At 40.3% G+C, this 20,782-nt stretch overlaps 1 long non-coding RNA gene across 1 annotated transcript; it reads left to right on the top strand.

Moving 5' to 3' along the window:
• Positions 1 to 2,214: 2,214 nt before the first annotated feature.
• On the top strand, positions 2,215 to 10,128 carry LOC121279387. Its single transcript, XR_005943379.1, has 3 exons — positions 2,215 to 2,351; positions 4,703 to 4,735; positions 10,082 to 10,128. It is a non-coding gene; the product is annotated as an uncharacterized LOC121279387 (long non-coding RNA).
• The last annotated feature ends 10,654 nt before the right edge of the window (positions 10,129 to 20,782 follow it).

The following is a 20,782-nucleotide window of genomic DNA, read 5'->3' on the forward strand; positions in this document are numbered from 1 at the left end:
GTATGACTCCTGATTCCCATTGACTCCAGTTTTGCTAGGGTTCCTTGATGCCACACTCGGTCAAATGCTGCCTAGATGTCAAGGGCAGTCACTCTCACCTCACCAACATTAGCCATCATTGTAAAAACTTTGCATTAAATTAATGCGCTCATTGGGCACCATGATAATGATCTGGATAAAACTCAGATGTAAATAAGAAATGATGAGATTATCTTCAAATATACCTTTGCTTATTCACCTGTGACTGCCAATTATCTGTAATGATGCTATATCATGGCCCTGATAGACTCATGCACTTGCTAATTGAATCTCTTTACTTTTACTTTTAAAAGGGAAAACCAGGTCTGAATGGCGAGCCTGGAGAAAAGGGGGGGCAGGTAAGCCATGAAATAAATTCAAGCTTTATGTAGTGAGACTATGTAAACATGGATTAAAACCCTTGCTCCACCTAGCGGCTGTGGACATTTACTGCCCAATGAAATTCTCCAACCAAACTGCTCAAACTGAGATTTTTGAATCAAGCAATCATAGGAGAATGTTTAGCTACTGGAACGATGTTCGGAAAGAAATTGATTCTCACTGATTTTATATTCTTAAAGGTTGATGTCGAACAAGCGCACCTTTTATTTTTCATGAGCGTCCATCATAATTTCCAGGATTGTGGTGTTAGTTGGAGGTTAACAAAGCAGCAATTGCTACACATTCTCATTTTACCAACTAAGGAGCAGATTCTGTGTATGTTTGTGTGTAGATATATGTGCCAATCTCCCACGAGGTTGGGAATCAAGGTCAAGTGATGTCTTTAGATAATTTTCAACTTTGCCACTTGGGCAGTAACCTGGGTAAGTCGTGATGAGATGAAAATCAGATGGGTTTTCTATTGGAGAGTGGTCAGCTCTACTAGATTACAGCCTCTTTTAATAGGAGGTGAATATTACCACCTATGTTTTGTTGAAGCGTAAGCATTGCTCACATTTGTAGATGTTTCATGTTTTTGAAAAAATCACCTATTTGTCTTTTAAAGGGCATTCCTGGTGTTCAAGGCAAGAAAGGAGAGGTATGAACTAAATTGAAGTTGTGTATATTAGCCTTTGTAAATGTGGATCCAAGACCCCACTTAATGAGGGCAAATAGTTCTAGGGATTTCATTTTAGTATTGACTCCAATTGTTTCAAGATTGGTAGCAATAGTATTTTGTTAAGAATGAGGTACAAGATCAGACATGATAAAATCTGTCCCCTTCCAACTACTTTTTTCCTCCTTCCGAAACAAGAGAAGGCATAAAGGAATGAGGTATTGCCAAGATTGGGTTTTAAAAGCATGTAGACCATAGAAAAGAAGCTGATACTAAGACAGGAAGGCGTTCCATGGATTTAAGTTCCTCAATGCATGGGTTAGAGTGGGAGATGTTGTGCTAAAACCTTAATTCAGGGGATGGAGGGCAAATGTTCAGCTTTGGAGAAATCACAAGAAGAAAGTCCATATTAAAATAGGTATAACAGAATTAATAAAACTGAAAGACGAGAGCAGTTGCAATGGAGAGAGATCGAAGTTTGCAGGCTAGAGATAAGGCAAAGGATCACATTGCAAAAAACACTTCTTCTGGGAAATAAAAAGATACATGCTGCAGATTGTGCTAATCTGAAGGAAAATGCAAGGTGGTTGAAATACATCATAGGTTACTTTCCACCTGTGAGTAGAAGGCAGGTTAATGTATTGGGTGTAGACCATTCATCAGAACTAGAAAGTATTAATGGAACTGAACAAAGCAAAAAGGGAGGAGGAGAGGAAGAGAGATAATGGGTTGAATATCCAGAAATAAAAAAACATTGGACTATATGAAAATTATCCTTGTGAAAGCTTCGTTTAATCTTGCTCAGGAGTACAAGATTTATTTTTAGAAAAGCCTGGTCAGATGTCAGAACAATATTCCAGTCTCGAATTTTATACAGAGCTACAAGTTAAGTGCGAATGTCAGTCTATAAAATTAAGCCAGAATCTCTGACCTACCGTGTCAGTCAATAAGGCAAGGATACAAATCAATTCACAATGAAATTTGAGATCTGCCGGTCTTATTACCAAAGATACAATTGACTTATTGAAAATCTCACAGTTAGCAAATACATTTTAGTTGAATGTTTTGTTACATTAAAATAGAATGTGCACATTGGTCAGAGTCAAGCCTTTTGATTTTGTCTTCATAGCCTGGAGCTCCTGGTGAATCTGGTCCGGTTGGGCCAAAAGGTCCTCCTGGGCGGCCTGGTTTTCAGGGGCCTTCAGGTGTAGTTGGTGCTCGAGGATTAGAAGGTGTGCGAGGGGCTCCCGGACTCCCTGGATCACCAGGTAAAGATGTAAGTATCTGAGGGCAGGTTTGCTCTGTATATTATAGGATAGATATTGCAATCCTGGGCAAAGCTCCTCAAATTATTTTTCTACCTGTTCTGCACCAAGCTAACTCTGTCCCATTTTGCAAGGCCAGCTCTTTTAAGAAAGTTCAGGAATAAAGCCATCATCACCATTTCAAGGGCAACTAGGGATATGCAATAAATGCCGGCCTTGCCAGCAATGTTCAATCCTGAGAATAAAATGAACATTTTATGAAGTAACACATCAAGGCAAGAAGATGATATCATAAATTGTAAGAGTATGTACTTTAACTACAAAGACTGATTGTTTTATCAATTTGCTGTTCACTTCCCAGGGCGTGTTAATCTCTGTAACATGATGTAGTATTTCCTTAATTCATTGCTGTGATGTGGTCATTAATTCCAGCATTTATTGCCTATCCCTAATTGTCTAATTGGAGGTGGTGAGGTGCCTTCTTGAACTGCTGCAGTCCATGTGTTATAGGTACACCCACAGTGCTGTTAGGTCAAGAGTTCCAGGGTTTTGACCTAGTGACAATGAAGGAACACAAAATATTTCCAAGTCATATGGTGTGTGACCTGGAGGGAAACTTGCAGGTGGTGGTGTTCCCTTGTGTGTGTTACTCTGACCCTTCTAGGCTATAGAAATTAAAGGTTTAGAAGGCGGCATCGAAAGAGCTCTTGCAGTTTGCTGCCATGCATCTTGTAGATGGTACGAACTACTGCCCTGGTACACTGATAGTGGAGGGAGTGAATGTTTGCTCAGGTTTTAGAGCACTCTTTTTAGTGTTATGATGTGGCCAGATGATGTGTGCCAGGCAGATCAAATCCACGAGGGAAACTTGATCACACTATCACAACGGTTTTGCAATTTGTATTTATTACAGGATGAGTGCCCTGAAGTCATAAGTAATAAGTCCACCAAGCTTTCAGAGATTTAAAAAAAAAATCTAAATTAAACACTTATTAACAAAAGAAAAGATTTCAAGAACATACATAGGTCTATAAATTACTACTCTAATAACTCCTAAAACTCCCAATTAATCTGGCTTCCAGTTACACCCCCATTAAGGCAACAGTAAAAAAAAATATATATTTTAAACAGATCCAGCAAGTTAAACACAATACCCTGGACAGTGGAATTCAAAGTGGCTTTTTTGCAGCTTCGGTTTCTGTAGACAGCAGGAGTAATGCACAAATCCTGGAGGCTTCTCAAACTTCCTTTCTCCTTTATGCATGGTTCTCCCTTTAAGGTGTAAATTCCATTGCCCATGTCCTTGGAACTTTACCTTTCTCATAATATAAATCTTTCATGTTGCCACTATATATTTTCAGTAACTGTTGAGAAAAATAAACACATTTCTTATTTTGCTTGTCTGGGTGTTTGTAAACAGACTGAGATCCCTTTGAAAACCAAATCCTCCTTTCTATCTAAAAATGCAAATTCCCTTTAGACTTTACACCCTAAGACACCAACTATGTTTATTCATTAACATATTAAAGACACTTCTACACCTTACCTCTTTTGATAACTTCAACCTGCAGTCTGCTTGGCTACAAGATGTAATTAAATCACCCAGACAGAAACTATCTAAACCCCACTATTAACCTACTTTTACAATAAAACACAATAATATTATGAGAATTTTTATAAATTCATGACATTAGGCACAATTCTATAAATGCATTTAAGTTGCAGATTTAAGTAGACAGCCCATTAATTAACTGTAGAGATCCTTGTTTCTAGGTGTGCTAAGGTTACCTGTAGAGAATGATTTTTGGCCAGTTTTTGAGATATCATTGAGATGCATGATACACATGGGTGTTCCTCATTCAGAGGCAGGTGGGTGAGACCCCTGTCACCTGCACTAAATACTACACTTCTGGGTCATCAATATTTTTATGCCTTCATGCTGAAGAGAAAAATCCATTCTATAAATTTATTGCTTGTTGTGTTGAACTAGAGGCAATTTCATGTTGTGGATTTACTTCTGCCAGGCATTAGATTGTAATTTCCAATATAACACCCTTACATAAATGCCATCATTAGACTGTATTCCAATCTGGGCCTCAGAGAGGAAAGGAGATTGTATTAACATGCTGTCCGCTTTGCATAAAGCTGTCATTAATTACTTTATTTCTCATCACTGCCGTACATTAGAATCCATCTGAGGGATTGTAACTCCTGAATGTAAGCCAATTATTCTGCCAGCAAAATACTTTCAAAATTCACCCCACTCGTTCTGTGCTGTGACTTTAAGAGCAATCAGTGACTAAATGCATTTGTTTCACCTTTCATATATGCCTTGGTTGCTAAACTAAATCTCCTTTTACAGGGCAAAGAGGCAAGCGAGCATCGAATCAGGGAGGTGTGTATGAGCATGATTCAAGGTGAGGGAATGCTGCCTTCAGCTGGTATTTTGATATTTTTCATTTTCAAGGGATCTGTCATTCCACCTGTCCGGTGCTCCCTCTGTTCTTTTTGGCCTTTAAGTTATCCTGAGAAACTATTACACTTGACAAATCTGCTATTTTAATAGAGACATGCAATTCTGTTAAAGGTGCAGAAGAACCAACAGAAAATTTTCATGTGAATTTATGAAGTATGTCACATTAGCACAATGTAATCTCAAAGCCTCCCTCTCTGTGCCTTCCATTCTCCCTTTCCAATTTCTTGGTGGGGGATTGGAGTGGGTAGGAATGTGAAATTGGATGGCATATTCTTACTCACTTCATTTTCTACTGATGGCCTTCAATGTTAACTGCAATTTCACGTTAGCAATACTGAGCCCCAGTGTTTGTGGTAGAGAAACTGGGAACAGTAGCACAGTGTTTATGTTACTGGTCTAATAATCCTGAGGTCCGGACTAATAACCCAGAGAGGTGAGTTCAAATTATAGAATCAGAGAAAGTTTGCAGCACAGAAAGAGGCCACTTGTCCCATCGTGTCTGTACTGACTTAAAAGTGAGCCACCCAGCCTAATCACACTTGCCTATATCTGGTCTGTAGCCCTGCAGGCTATGGCACTTGACCTGCATATCCAGACACCTTTTAAACGAGTTGAGGGTTTCTGCCTCTACTACCATTCCAGGCGATGAGTTCCAGGCCCCCACAAGCCTTGGGGTGAAAACATTTTTCCTTGTCTCCCCCCTAAACTTTCTACCAATCACTTTAAATCTGTGCCCCCTTGTCTCTGACCTCTCTGCTTTAGTAAATAAGCCGTTTCCATCCACTCTCACAATTTTGTACATCACAATCAAATCCCTCCTCAGCCTCCTCTGTTCCAAGGAGAACAACCCTAGCCTTTCCAATCTTTCCTCATAGCTGCATTTGACAGTCCTGGCAACATCCTCATAAATATCCTCTGTAGCCTCTGTAATGCAATTACATCCTTTTTGTAATGAGGTGACCAGAACTGCACACAGTACTCAAGTTGTGGCCTAACTAATGTTTTATGTAATTCTAACATAACCTCTCTGCTCTTATATACTATGCCTTGGCTAATGAATTGAAGAATTCCATATGACTTTTTAACCACCTTATCAACCTGTGCTGATACCTTCAGGGACCTGTGGACATTCACTCCAAGGTCCCTCACTTCCTCTACACCTCTCAATGTCCTCCCATTTATTGTGTAATCTTTTGCCTTTTTTGACCTCCCCAGATGCATCACCTCACATTTCTCTGGGTTGAATTCCATTTGCCACTTTTCTGCCCACGTGGCCACAACAATTTCTCCATAATATCTGGGGAATTTAAATTCAAATCATTAAATAAATCTGGAATAAAGAGCAATGATAGTGCCTATGTAGCTACTAGATCATTATCAAAACCCATCTGGTTTATTATTATCCTTCAGGGAAGGAAATCTGCCATCCTAACTTGATCTGGCCTACATATGGCCAGGCCTGTGACAATGTGGTTGACTCTTAACTGCCCTCTGAAATAACCTAGCAAAGCACTGAGCTGTCAAGAAGGTGATTCACCACCATCTTCTCAGAGGCAATTAGGGATGGGCAATAAATGCTGTCTTTGCCAGTGACATCCCCATCCTATAAAAATATCCATGTTCTAACCCTTCACAGAATAAAGAGATCATTTTCTATCATCTTTCCAACCGTTTGTGTGATTTTATCTAAATTTGTGTCTCAGTCTGACCTAGTTGATTTTAGCTAGTTGTGTGATACAATTGGATTGATAGGAACAGCCCCTCAAACCTGTTCTACTGTGCAATAAGATTGAGTCCTCTCCTACCCACAGCTTTCCAGTGATGCCCTCTTTACAAATAACTGTTGCTATGGATGAAGGAGAAAAAGCTGCTCTTCAAAAACAGGAAAGCCTTGAACAGTGGCCAGTATTTTGGGGTGCAAACATTCTCAAAGAACATTGTATTGTTACAAAGCAAACAAGCAAGTTGTTTGTCCTTCTGTTAAACTACCACGTGAATGGATCTGGTCAGTGATAGACAATGTAGTTATTGCAGAAAAAGTAATGAGTTTGAGGAAGTTAAGAAGCAATGATATAGGATTAACCAAACAGCAAGGCTGCAGGGTAGGTGATTTACAAAGTTAATTGAACATTCAAAGTTTCTGGAACATTTCCAATTTGTTGAAATCAAGGTTCATTGCACTATCTGCTCTCCAACTGACAACAGAACTCCTTACCTCCCTTATCACAATCAGGATGCTTTAATGTTGCCTACTTGATACTTCCAGGGTTACTTAGTGTTCGCCCCTACCCTCTTGAATCTTATTGGTGTCCTGTGTTCAAAGTTGTGGCTCTTCACCTCGGTTTCACAATAAAATAAAATGATTCCCTCCTCTATTATTTAGCAATATGGATAATGGGAAGATTTTTAACCCTACTGTCAGGGGCACAAGAGGTTTTGGTGAGTTACTAAATAGGTAAAAATGTGAAACCTGACCCCAATCACCTTGAATGTGCCTACCTCTAGGTTAACCAGGCTGATTTGGAGGCATGCTAGTAACCTGCTCTGGAGAAGCATGTCCGTAATTGTACTATTTAAGATTAAGCTCCTTTCCTCAGACTTTTGGATGCGTTTGCATTTTATGGCGGAATTTTATGTCACCCCTGGGAGCGGATTGGGAGGGGGGAGGGGTGTGGGTGTAAAATTGGGAATAATAGCTGGTTGTGTACAATGAACCTTTCCATCCCACCACCGCTGGCATTTTACCAGTGGCGGGGTAGATGGCGAGCTTGCCCACCTGCTCTTTGGCCGCTTAAAAGCCTTAATTGACCAATCAGCGGTATTTTACCAGCGACAGATGGGCACCTCCCCCATCAGCCACCCTGTGGCTCACGGAAGGATCTTGCCTGCACAATGGCAAGAGATGCCTCTGCTGGAAGACATCTCCTGCCCTCACAATTGACAGCTCCCCACCGCCCCCCACCCTCAAAATGGCCTACCTGGCTGGCCCTGGCAATTCCATTACTTCAGCCTCCTCTATGGTGGCTGGTCCAGGAGTGCCCACCACAACCGGTGGCGCTGCTGGGACTGATAAGCTGCTGCCCCCCTGATTAGCCAACAGCTCTTGGGAGGCGGGACGTCCTGCCTCGGAGGTGTGGAAACCATGACAGCAGACAATTAATTGTGTGAAGACTGTAAATTCTGGTCATGGCTTCGAGAGCTGGCAGAGGGACCGTTGCCCCTGATGTTCTGGCTGGTGGGCGGGGCCATGGTCTCCACATAAAATTCTGGACAATGTTTGTGGGCTGGGTTTTCCAGGGCTCAGAAACTTGGCAGCTAATGATAACCACAGATTCCGGTATATAAAAACAGAAAATGCTGGAAATATTCAGCAGCTTTATTCTGGTAAAGCCAGCATTTGTTGCCCATCCCTAATTGCCCTTGAACTTAGTGGTTTATTAGGCCATTTCAGAAGGCAGTTAAGAGTCAACCACCTTGCCGTGGACCTGTAGTCACATGTAGGCCTGACTGGGTAATGATGGCAGATTTCCTTCCCTAAGGAGCATTAGTGAACCAGATGGATTTTTACGACAATCGATGATAGTTTCATGGTCAGCATTAATGAGACTAACCATTACTGAGAATTATTAACTGAATTCAAACTCCACCAGCTGCCATGGTGGGATTTGAACCCATGTCCCCCGAGCATTAGCCTGGGCCTCTGGATTACTAGTCCAGCAACATTACCATTATGCTCAGGCAACACCTGTAGAGTGAAAAACAAAGTTAAAAGGCTTGGATTTTCACTGAGTCGGGATGACTCGGGAGCCCTTTCTGGGATTCAGTTCCGGGATTCCCAACACTATTCCTGGGATGTCTGATTTTGGGAGTGCTTTTAAAGGGAGCAGCTTGTTCCTATCAAAAGCCTGCACCCGGCACTCATGATCTGGTTGGCTCCATTGAGGAGATAGGCATCTCCTACTCCTCTGCAATTTTCATGGAGTCAGGCCAGGTTTTTAAAGAGTCATGATTCATGGCCCCTCAGAGAAGTTGTGAACCCTAGACTGTATATGGAGACCTTTTAAAAGAGTATATTCAAAAGTTCCTCTTCATGCCCGCTATGCCAAGCTCTGCCCTTCCATCCACCCATTATGGCTGTTCATACCCCCCCATGCCATGCTATAGCACTTCCATGCCCGTTGACTCACGATACACTCTCCAGAGCCAATGAACCCTGTAGGATGTGTAAAAAAAAAACTTTAAAAATGTAATTCGCTCATAACTTTCTCCTATGTTGAAAAAAGTAATTTCACAGCTAATAAACATGTCAATCATCCAGGCCCTTTAAAGTATCAGTAGTAAAATCCACAAACCCTTGAAATCACATAATCTTGCATTAAAAAGTTGTGAAATTGACAGCAGAGATCAGAGAGCTTGATCTGTTAATCAAACAATGTTTTCTCTGGAATGCAGCTGTTTCAGCAAGTGTAATGGATGTCTGGGCTCTGAGCCAAGCCACATTGTGGATACTTGGTTGACATTCATTTGAATACTATAACACTTGACCCCACAGAGACATTGCTTGATTGACTGCTCACGCTCTGTGATGGCAGGGGCAGTTGCATAATAGTAATGGGGGCATAGGTTTGAATCCCACCACAGCAGCTAGTGTAATTTAAATTCAATTAATAACTCTAGAATTAAAAGCTAGTCTCAGTAATGGTGACCATGAAAACATTGTCGATTGTCGTAAAAACCGATCAGGAAATCTGCTGTCCTCACCTTGTCTGGCCTACATGTGACCGCAGACCCATAGTAATAAAAATGCCAGAAATGGCCTGGCAAGCCACTCAATTGTAACAAAACCTCTATAAAGTCTATGAAAAGGAATAGAAATGAATGAACCTTGCAACATTGACCTAGGCACCGGAGACAACAGCAAACCCAACCCTGTCAATCCTGCAAAATCCTCCTTACTAACATCTGGGGGCTTGTGCTAAATTTGGAAGAGCTGTCCTACAGACTAGTAAAGCAACAGCCTGATATACTCACGGAATCATACCTTACAGACAATGTCCCAGACACCAGCATCACCATCCCTGGGTGTGTCCTGTCCCATCTGCAAGGGGGATGGTGTTGAAAAAAGAGAGTAGGAGATACAGAGCCATTAGTGGAATCGGGGTGAACAAATGTAATGTGGGGCAAGGATGATTGAAAGAACATTAGATAGTGTATATTGATGTTCAATTTGTGAACCCAAATTTTCATTTGTTATTTTCTTTTTAGAGCAAATATCTCAGCTGTCTGCCAGCCTTAGACGACCAGTAGCCTCTGAGAAACCCGGCAGGCCTGGACCACCTGGACCACCAGGACCAATTGGCCCTCCAGGCTCTACAGGGCACCCAGGTGCAGTAGGCCCACAAGGTATCAAAGGTCACCAAGGTTACCCTGGTGAACCAGGACCTAAAGGTAAGAATATTGTATCAACCTATTGTTTTGTTCATGAAAGCTTCCAGTGAGCTATTTAGCATAGAAGTGCGCACTTAGTTTCTATCAATAAACTTGTTGTGGACAAAAGTAGTAAATACACACATTGGTTGAAAGGATGCCATGGCAATATGCTGCTTTCAGCTGTGCTGTATGGGAGAGGTACAGGTTTGCAGCTCACCCACTAAGTGTTGACCTGGCTCACTTTTGTCCAAACAATCAGCTTCTAAAATAGTACAGGCTAAAAGCTGGGTGGAAGTCACTTACAAACACCTACTTCTGGCCAAGCCCATCCCTTAGTGAAAGAGAATACTGTGCACCAAAGAAAGATCAAAAAGAATGAGAGAGAAAAAAAATATTGGTGATTATGAGAGATGGATAGCAAAGTTCATTTTGAATTCTACCCAGGAGGAACTATGTAAATAGGTAAATACAAGCCAAATATTGTGGATTCCGGAAATCTGAAATAAAAACTGAGAGAGAACCAGAGTTAACATTTCGAGTCCGTATGACTCTTTTCTGGAACTGTAAACAGGCAATCTCCTAGTTTCTCCACCTTTCTCACTAACTGTGGTAAGTATAAAAGTGTGGCAGTGGATAATGCCATGCAGTGTACTAACCTGTTGACTTGTAACTAAGAAACTCCACATATATGACCTTAGATCTGCTAAGCCCAAAGACTACAGCACAGTAAATGGTGCAGAACAATTAAAGTTGTTAGAGATAATCTACAGCTTTTGTTCAGTACCTACGAGGACCAAAACGGAAATGTTACAGAAATCTCACTCTTGGGGGTTGAATGGGTTGATGACCTTCGCACAAAGTAATAGTGGGCCCAAAAATCCACAGGGTGCCAGGATGTAAGTCCCAAGATACACCCACCCCTGGTTGCTGCTTCTGACTGGGCTGAGGGTTGGGGGTGATGCCAATACAAATTGACATTTGGTACTGTGGTGGGGTGTGGGGTGTGGGGTATGGGACAGTCCCAAGATCTATGGGGCTCCCCAGCAAAGAAGGCTGCATCAAGTGGCATAAGTCACCAGCCATTTTAAGTTTACCTCCACAGCAATCCTGGCTTCAACTCTGGCCTGAACACTTAGATGGCTCTTGTCACAAAAGTATAATAATTCTCATAGTATTATTGTGATTTATTGTAAAAGCAGGTTAATCATGGGGTTTGGATTGTTTGTGTGTGTGTGTGTGTGTGGCCGGAGGAGGGAGGAGGGGATTTAATAGAATTGGAGACGGTTGGTCTGGAGGCTTTAACTCACAAAAAGAAGCTAGGTTTGAACTGCTAAATACATAAACATGGCTGAAGTCTTAGAATGTGAGGTGAGGAGAATTTGCATTTTTAGATACATCAGGGTAGCTTAAATTTTAAAGAGATGTTATACCATCCAGAAAAGCTAGGCCAAGCAGTATGTTTATTTTTTCCAATACTGATAATATTAGCACCATGAAATGATTTATATTATGAGAAAGGCAAAGTTCCAAAGTCTTATGGGAACAATGGAATTTACATTAAAAGGGAGAAACATGTACAAAGGGGAATGAGGCTATGTGTCAGGAAAGCATTGTAAGATCTACCAGAAGTATGAAAAGCCTCCAGTATTTGTGCATTAAGGCAGCTGTCCACAGAAACTGAAGCTGGGAAAAGCCACTTTGAATTCTACTGTCCAGGGTGTTGTGTTGACTTCTCTGGGTCTGTTTAAGTCTATTTTTTTACCATTGCCTTAACGGGGGTGTAACTGGAAGCCAGATTAATTAGGGGTTTTAGGAGTTATTAAAGAAGTAATTTGTAGACCTATGTATATGCTTTTATTTTGTTAATAAATGTTTAATTTAGTTTTTAAAAATATCTCAAGTCTTGGCAGATTTGTTACCACAGAATCCAGGGCACTCATCTTGAAATAAATACAAATTGCAAAACTGTTGTGATAGCAGGATCAAGTTTCCCACATGGATGCGATCTGCCTGGCACACATCATCTGCCACGTCATAACACCCACTTTCCAACCGATGCCAGGAAGAAACATCTGGTGTAACCAAGTACACCTCCTTTGATGTTACATCAGATCCCAGTTGAAGGCCTGTTTGGGGAAACACTGGTCTGCCAGAGCTACCAACCTCCATTAAATTAATGACATTTTAGGGATGAGAAGTGGCAAAGCCCCTAAAAGGCCATCATGAAATACCTGGCTTAATGCCCATACCCAACGTATCCAGGTCTTGGCCATTCTGGCAGAGCCCCACTAGACATATGGCAGGTGCATGATGGTTACAGATTTTTGATGTCAGTCTCTGGAAAAAGTGGGTTGATGCACCAAGAAACATTTTCTTATTTCATTTCACAAGTTTTCGTGAGTTTCAGTCACTAGCCATGGAAAGATTTCTAATTGTTGTCACACTGACATTTGGCTACTAGAACTGAGCTTGAACTTTCTGCATGACAGGCATACAAGGTGAAAAGGGTGAGAAAGGAGAAGAAGGAATAGGACAACGTGGACCACCAGGACCTCAAGGATTGCCAGGTGAACACCTAATACAAGAAGCCTCAGTGTTACAAATGCTCTTAGCACAAACTTTTCATTCTAGTGGGAAATAGTCCATGAAAAAACTCCACTCTATCAAGGAGAACTCCGATCTCGTCAGCTGACCCATTAATTATAGTTAATAGGAGAACTCTAATCTCATCAGATAAACTTTGGGACATTGCATGCATGAGTCAACTGTTCAAATCGCAAAGCAGAAGTGATAAACAGGATTTGCACACCTCAAGGCACAATTCTACTGTGAGAAAACAATGAGAAACACAACTCAAGAAATCCCATTAGTTTTGACTTACATGTATAATTAAAGAGGAGATTAAGATGGCTGAAAATTCGATGTGAGCCTATAAAAAATTCTCTGTAAATAGTCTTTTAATTTTCATTATTCTTCTTGTCACATTTTTCGGTGATCAAATGAGATATTCTCCTCTTGATTCAGAATAACCAATCATTCCCCTAAGCAACCTTGCAACCCCTAAGATCTAGGGCGCACATTTTCCTGCTCAATATTGAGGTTAAATGATAATGTAATCCAGGGACCAAATGCAACAACAATATCCAATGGAATTAATTATTGTCCTTAAGCGTGTCTAGCTGTTATAGAAATAGTGTGTTCCCTTTGAAAAGCATCTGGGTTTGATATCTACATGCACATTCTTGCAATTCCAAAAATGCAAGGTGAAAGACAGCACAGATAAAATGTCATTTTCTTACATTGGGTATATGGCACAGAAACAGGCCATTCGGCCCAAGCAGTCCAAATGGACTGCAGTTAATGTTGCACTTGAGCCTCCTCCCATCTTTATTCATCTAAATCTACCATTGTAAGCATTTATATCCTCCTCCCTTGATAGCTTGCCTGGTATCCCCTTAAATGCATCTATACTATTTGCTTTAACCACTCCCTATGGTAGTTAAGATCCACATTCTCACCATTATTTAAGAGGTTTCTTTTGTGTATGGCTTTTGAGGAAGGACAGGGCTGGATATGACTGCAAAGAGTGCCACCAACGTTGAAACATGTTGTTGGAAGTACTAGAGCAGTCAACACGTAGAGGTATGGTTACATAAAGCTTGGATTTTAAATGGAAACTGGGAGATATTTCTATCTCATCAAAAAAGATAAATTTGATTCAACCTTCTCCATTTGTTTCTCTTTAAAGTAACATGCTTTTCCCTGTGGTGACAGCTGATGTTGCAATAAGTTGTTAGCAGGATGTCCCTTCTGTCCCAAGAGAATGTCTCAGTCCAAACATTAGAAAGCAGTCATTTCGATATCTGTAAGTGTAATCAGCCGGACTTCCAGAAGATATATGGTGACAAGCAGCTTTCAAAAGTGGAAATATGAGTTATACACTGTTGTAAATGATATATTAACACATAATTTATACATAGATGAAATATTTTAAAGCAAGTCGAAAAGAGATGTTTATTATACATCATAACTATTGGTGGAATTTTCTATCTGTAACATTTCTGGTCCATTTTTTATTTTAAAAAAAAGGACCATTTTTGCAGCTCAGGTAAAGTTAGTGGTGCTATTTAACTTCTCTGTCATTGTGATATTATACATGGGAATATTAGCTTACTTTCATTGCCATTTCCATATATGAATATTAAAAGAGCACCGTGGTCTTGTAATTAGATTGTGGATAATACCATCCGGCAGACTGAGGGGAATTTCTTATAAATCTAATCAGTGTTCAAAATACAATAATTACAAGGTCTGTATTTGGTCATTATCATTGTGAGAGGATAGGGGTGAAATTGGTCTTTGACCATATTGAGAAATGGGTGATAGTGAATCGGGAGACTGTTGTTTTACATTCTACCGAATTTTCTTTCTTGGTGAGGTGTAAAATAGTCTGTCAACTCACCAACATTGACATCTTTTGTTCAATTTTGGTGGTACCTAACACTAAAGCCTTTGCCAATGTGCAAAGATTTGACAGTTTAGAAAAAATGTTTTTTGGGGTTCTAAATTCATCTCTATTCACTTTCAAGCAACATGGCAAATGAAACCAAGTACCCGTAACTCTCTCTACTAATAGGTCTCACTGCATTTTCTCTCTGGTTATAGGTATTGCTGGCTTGCCTGGAATTGGTAAAGACGGGCGTGATGGGGCCCGTGGTGAACTTGGTCTGCCCGGTGAACAAGGACTTCCTGGCCCACCTGGGCTCAGAGGCTTTCCTGGTATCTGTGATGCATCTGCCTGCATGGGTCCACCTCACCTCTTCATGGGAATGGGAGGTGGCAAGAAATCCATGAATATGAAAGGACCATCAAAATAACAGAAAACAAATGCAAAGATTATGACTAGTTACCTATTGGACTACAGCTCTGATTGTGTCAAGGATTCAGTTGACACTCAAGTAATTTAAAGAATTTTGTCACCTTGATTCCCAGGATCATAACTGTTTGGTGCCAGTAGCTTTGTTAACTCAAGAGTTTTGCTGGAGTTGAGAACTGCCTATCTGAACCATATGTACTTGGATTCCTGGTCACTAAAGAAAGCTTGAAGCTTTGAAATCATCATATCGGACTTAGGAATTTTAGGACCGTGTATCCACCAAATAAAATGTACTTTAAATTGTCATTTGGTGGTACTGAACTTGAACATCGCTGAAAAAAGACACATGTCAAAGTTTTTGTCTTGCACTCATCAGGACATTCGCAAGAATACCAAATGTAAAGGGAACAACAATTTATACTTCATGAGGAGAGCACTAATTGGTTAGCACGTGGACTCTGATTGGTAGAGGCGATTCCAAGAAGAATGCACCAGTTAAATTCAAACCTGTCCTGATGAGTGCAAGGTGAAAAGATTTGACATGTGTCTTTTTTCAGCAATACTAAAAATGTGCTTTGTTGACATGTAGCTCCACATCTAATGATGTTGAAAGTGATTGTTCTTCACCAAGTGGTGCTTCTACATAATTCTGACTGTTAAACATTGCTGAACTCTTATGATTAAATTTCTCTTTTTGATGAATCCCAAATGAATGCAGGTTTTTCTCCATAATTAATGACCTGGCTTTTTTATAAACCTCATGTCTCACATTGGTGTAAGAAACAATATTTTGCAGACAGTGGAACTGGTCAGATGGAATATAGTGGTCTTTTCTTATACATGTTCCGAAGTTGTGGCATTGGCAAACAATAATTATGAAAAAGCAGGCATTCTCCTGTTCTTTGTTCAATGGAAATTTCACCTCCCAGCATATTATTAAATCTTCTGATTATCTCTGCATAGAAATATCACTTCTTGAATTATGGAGATGTCCTTGCATTTTTCCACAAAAAACCTAGTGAGTCATTGGTAATAACAGAGTTGCATTTTCTTTGATGTCCTAATAATGCTCCATTCTTTGCAAGAATTATAAACTCATAACTCATAGATTTAATTTTTATTATTGTATTTTATTGTCTACTGCTTTAAAAATAACTGGAAATAATTGATTAGCCTTTTAAAGGACTTGTCTCAGTTTAGGACAGTGTTGATTGATATCACTTATGGGCTAACAGTACAAGGAATGGAGAGGTGTGATATAACTTTATCTTTTACCTGTATTACTTCACCCCATTAACTTCTTAACACATGCAAATGGTAAGCCAAGGCAGAAAGTTGATAAAATTAATCTAAGTGTGAATCCTGCAACATCTCTTGTTTTATTCCAGATAGTTGAGCTTGTGAGTTGGCTGGTCTAGAAATTTCTAAATGTAAACAAAGTGTATTTTTAAAACTGAAAGTCAGTTTTCCACTTCTGTGTCTCATATTGTAAAAGCATTGCATATTAATGTTTTCAACTAATTGTCATAATCCTTAAAATAAACATCAGATTCCACTGCATTCTACTCTTAACCTACCACGTGCGTAGTTTTAAATTTGATAGATGATGGGTTTTGGGTCAGATGATTATTCTGGTTGCTATGTGCCCAAATGGTTATCCTCTGTGTGTAAATGTGGACATGAGGAACATCACAGATGAGCCACATAATCTGGAATGCAAACCCAGTTTGATTTTCTTCTCTCTATTCCTTGGATTATATGTTTCAATGGATGCTGAGATCAGTTTGAGAAACATAGTATTTGCATTTAAAGTGAATGGGTTCGAGACAGGATTGGTGTGCGGGAGGCCCATTGGGATCTCCTGTTTTTTCTGGCCTCTGTGGATTCCGGGCAATATCAAAATGATTAAATTTAGCTTGGCTTCTTCTAGTCATTCATAAAATTCCACCATGGTAGTGCTGTGGGTTGGCATTGTGCAGTTCTCCTGAATTTTGAGAGTTAATATGGAATCATGGCACAGATTATTCAATCAGACCACAACTTTTAGATTTGACTTCAATGTCAGTGAAGATGAAAACTTGCTGTCTGGGATTATAGGACGGATGTGACTGTACTGGAGAGGGTGCAGAGGAGAGTTACCAGGCTGCTGCCTAGGCTGGAGGGTTTGAGCTATGATGAAATATTGGATAGGCTGGTGTTGTTTTCCTTGGCGCAACAAAGATTGAGAGGTGACTTGATAGAGGTGTATAAAATTATGAGAGGCATAGATAGGGTAGATAGGAAGGCAATTTTTCCATTAGTAGAGGGTCAATAACCAGAGAGCATAGATTTCAGGTAAGAGGTAGAAGGCTAAGAGGGGAGTTGAGGAGAATTTTTTTCACCCAAAGGGTGGAGGGAGTCTGGAATCCGCTGCCTGAAAGAGTGGTTGAGTCAGAGACTCTCGTAGCATTTAAGAAGTATTTAGGTATTCACTTGTATTGCCATAACCTCCAGGGTTATGGGCCAAAGCGCTGGAAAATGGGATTATATAGTCAGATCTTTGTTGACCGGCACAGACATGATGGGCCAAATGGCCTTCTGTGCTGTAAATGTCTATGAGTCAGAATAGCCTCAGGCCACTTTGTATCTTTGGATGATTGTGACCCTCCCAGACACCACAAACCAGCCAGGTGACAAGGTTTAAAATCAACTCCCAAGATGTTGATATTATCAATATTTAGAGTAGTTCACCCTGCTTTTTTGAAAAAATTCCAGTAATGGTGTCAAAGTTGATATGAGCTTTTCCCATGCATCAGATTTCCCATAGTGTTCTAAGGATAGGTAGTCTGGGATGGAGCTCTGTTCAATAAATGTGAATGGTTTAATAGTTTTTTTGGCTACACAGGGTTACGTGACCAAAAGGTTAGCAAAAGCTGTGGCGGGCAATGTTCTAAAGTGTCCAAACTATGTGGAGTTAGGGCATGGATCAGCCATGATCTCATTGACGGAAAAGGCTTGACAGGCTAAATGACCAACCCCTGTTCCCATATTCTTATGTCTATATTCATTGTCCTTGGTACCCTTTTCCCCATCATTTTGTTTTAATTTACTTTCCCTTCAAATTATTTCTTTTTATCTCTCAAGTACTGTTTTTCTCATTTTCTGTGCTTTTCAGTTCTTTTCAAACTTCTTTCCCTCACCATTTTAGGTGCTGTCTGTTGCTATGCTACAATTTGTAGACCACTGAAACCTTGGCGAGGTGGTCATCAAAGTGGGAGGCCGGTCAGTGAGAGCCAGTAGGTTGTTAGGTCACAAGAGAGTTAAGGTCAATCCAGTGCTGATCAAACAGCCATGATTCATTGGAAGTGACATGTGATGTCCATATACCACGGAAGATGTCTTGGCCCATTGTGTCTGTGCTGGCTCTTTGCAAGAGCTATTCAATTAGTCCCATAGCTCTGCACATGTTCCCTTGTGGAGTATATTTTTAATTTTCTTTCGAGAGTTACAATTGAATCTGCTTGCACTACCCTTTCAGGCAATGCAGTCCAGATCATAACAACATACTGCATACAAAATAAATTCTCATTTCCCTTCTGGTTTCAGCAATGATCTTAAATCTGTGTTCTCTGGTTTCCGACCTTCTTGTCAGTGTAAATAGTTTCTCCTTATTTAGTCAAAAGGATTCATAATTTTAACATCTCCATTTAGTACCCTTAACCTTCTCTGCCCAAAAGAGAATGATCCCTGCTTCTCTAATCTCTTCACATAACTGAAGCCCCTTATCCCTGATATCATTCTAACGACTCACCAAAACTCATTCGACAGCATCTTCCAAACCCAAGACCTCTACTATCTAGAACAAGGGCAATAGACGCATGGAAACACTGCCACCTGCAAGTCACACACCATACTGATTTGGAAGTATATTGTCATTCCTTCACTGTTGCTGGGTCAAAAACCAGGAACTGTGGGTGCACCTACACCACATGGACTACAGCAGTTTGAGAAGGCAGCTTATCATCACATCTCAAGGTCAATTAGGGATGGGCAATAAATGCTGGCCTTGCCGGCAACACACACACCCCAAGAACGAATTAAAAGAAAATCCCCTATCCTGTCTAAGGTCTTGACATCCTTCCCAAAGTGTGCTGCCAGAATTGGACACAGTATTCCAGCTGAAGTCTAACTAGTGATTTATAAGCTTTAGCATAAACTACCCTGCTTTTGCACTCTTGCCTCTATATAAAGTCAAGGATCCTGTATACTTTTTCTTAAAAAAAGTGTTATCAGCTTGTCCCATTATCTGAAAAGATGTATATGAAGCCCCAGGTCTCTCTATTCCTATACCCCTTTTATAATTGTACCATTTATTACATAAGGATCACATTTCCTTCCGAGGTGCATTAGTTCACAATTCTCTGCATTGTATTTCATCTGCCATGTTTCTGCTAATTTTGTTATCAGAAGAATAGTCCGAATACCGAAGAACAAAACTATATACTTCCCTCCAGTCTGAAAAACAACACTCTCCGTCACCTCTCTCTGCCAATTTTGAATCTGTGCTGCCACTGCCTCTTATCACCCCATGGGTTTAAATTTTACTAACAAATTTATTATGTGGCAGTTTATCAAGTGTTTTGTAAGTCTATGTACATATCTCTATTGTCCCTTGGAGTTCTGCACTTGAGCCTCAGAATATTCTTTTATGTGGAGAAGCAAAGGGATTTAGGTATGCAGGTACACAAATCACTTAAACCTAGTGCACAGACACAAAAAACAATTTTAATGTTCATGTAATGTTGGCCTTTATTTCAAAGGGTTGGGATACAAAATGGGAAAAATTATGCTTTGGTTATACACAGCCTTTGTAATACCCTGCCTGGAACACTGTGACCAGTTATATTGGCCTTGGAGGGTGTGTCATGAAGAAACACTAAGATAATACCATGGCCAAAATAGCTGAATCTTGAGGATCGGTTGCATAACCTGGGTTATGATCTTTGAGCTTAGACAGTTGAGGAGAGATCTGATTTAGATGTTTAAAATGATAAAAGAATTCAATATGGCCGATACATAGAAGGTATCTGTACTAGTGGGTGAATCTGGAACAAGGAGGCATATTAGAATTAGAGACAGACCATTCACGAGTAAAATCAGGAAGCTCTTTTTCACATAAAGAGTAATGAAAATAGGAATTCTCCGACAAAAGACTGTGGCTTCTGGGTGATAGAACGATTTATGTCTTTAGGTAAGGGTTTTAAGGAATATGGATCAAAAGCAGCTGAGTAGCGTTAAAATAGATTATACATGATCTAATAGAATAGTGAAATAGGCTTGATGGGCTGAATGGCCTACTTATGTTCCATATGCAATCAGGTCTTGGAGTTCAGTTTATACTAATACTTGTGGGTGGGGGCGATTAAACATTGCTGCAGCTGTTTTGGAGTTAAGAAAATTAGCTTTGGGATAGTGAATTTTGGATTGTGACCGCCTGCACCTGATGAAGTGTCATTTGGTAATCAGCAGCCTCTTGCTGGGCAAGGTGTCTAACTGAATTAGGTGCTTTGCATGTACTAATCTGGGTCCTCATGCTAGTTGGAAAATTAGTTGTCAAATAGGTGGAGCTTGTACTGCATATGCTCTGCCCATTTTGGTTTAATTGGTTTCACCTGAAAGAT

This window comes from Carcharodon carcharias, chromosome 6, assembly GCF_017639515.1.
Source record: "Carcharodon carcharias isolate sCarCar2 chromosome 6, sCarCar2.pri, whole genome shotgun sequence".
Classification (NCBI taxonomy): Eukaryota; Metazoa; Chordata; class Chondrichthyes; order Lamniformes; family Lamnidae; genus Carcharodon; species Carcharodon carcharias.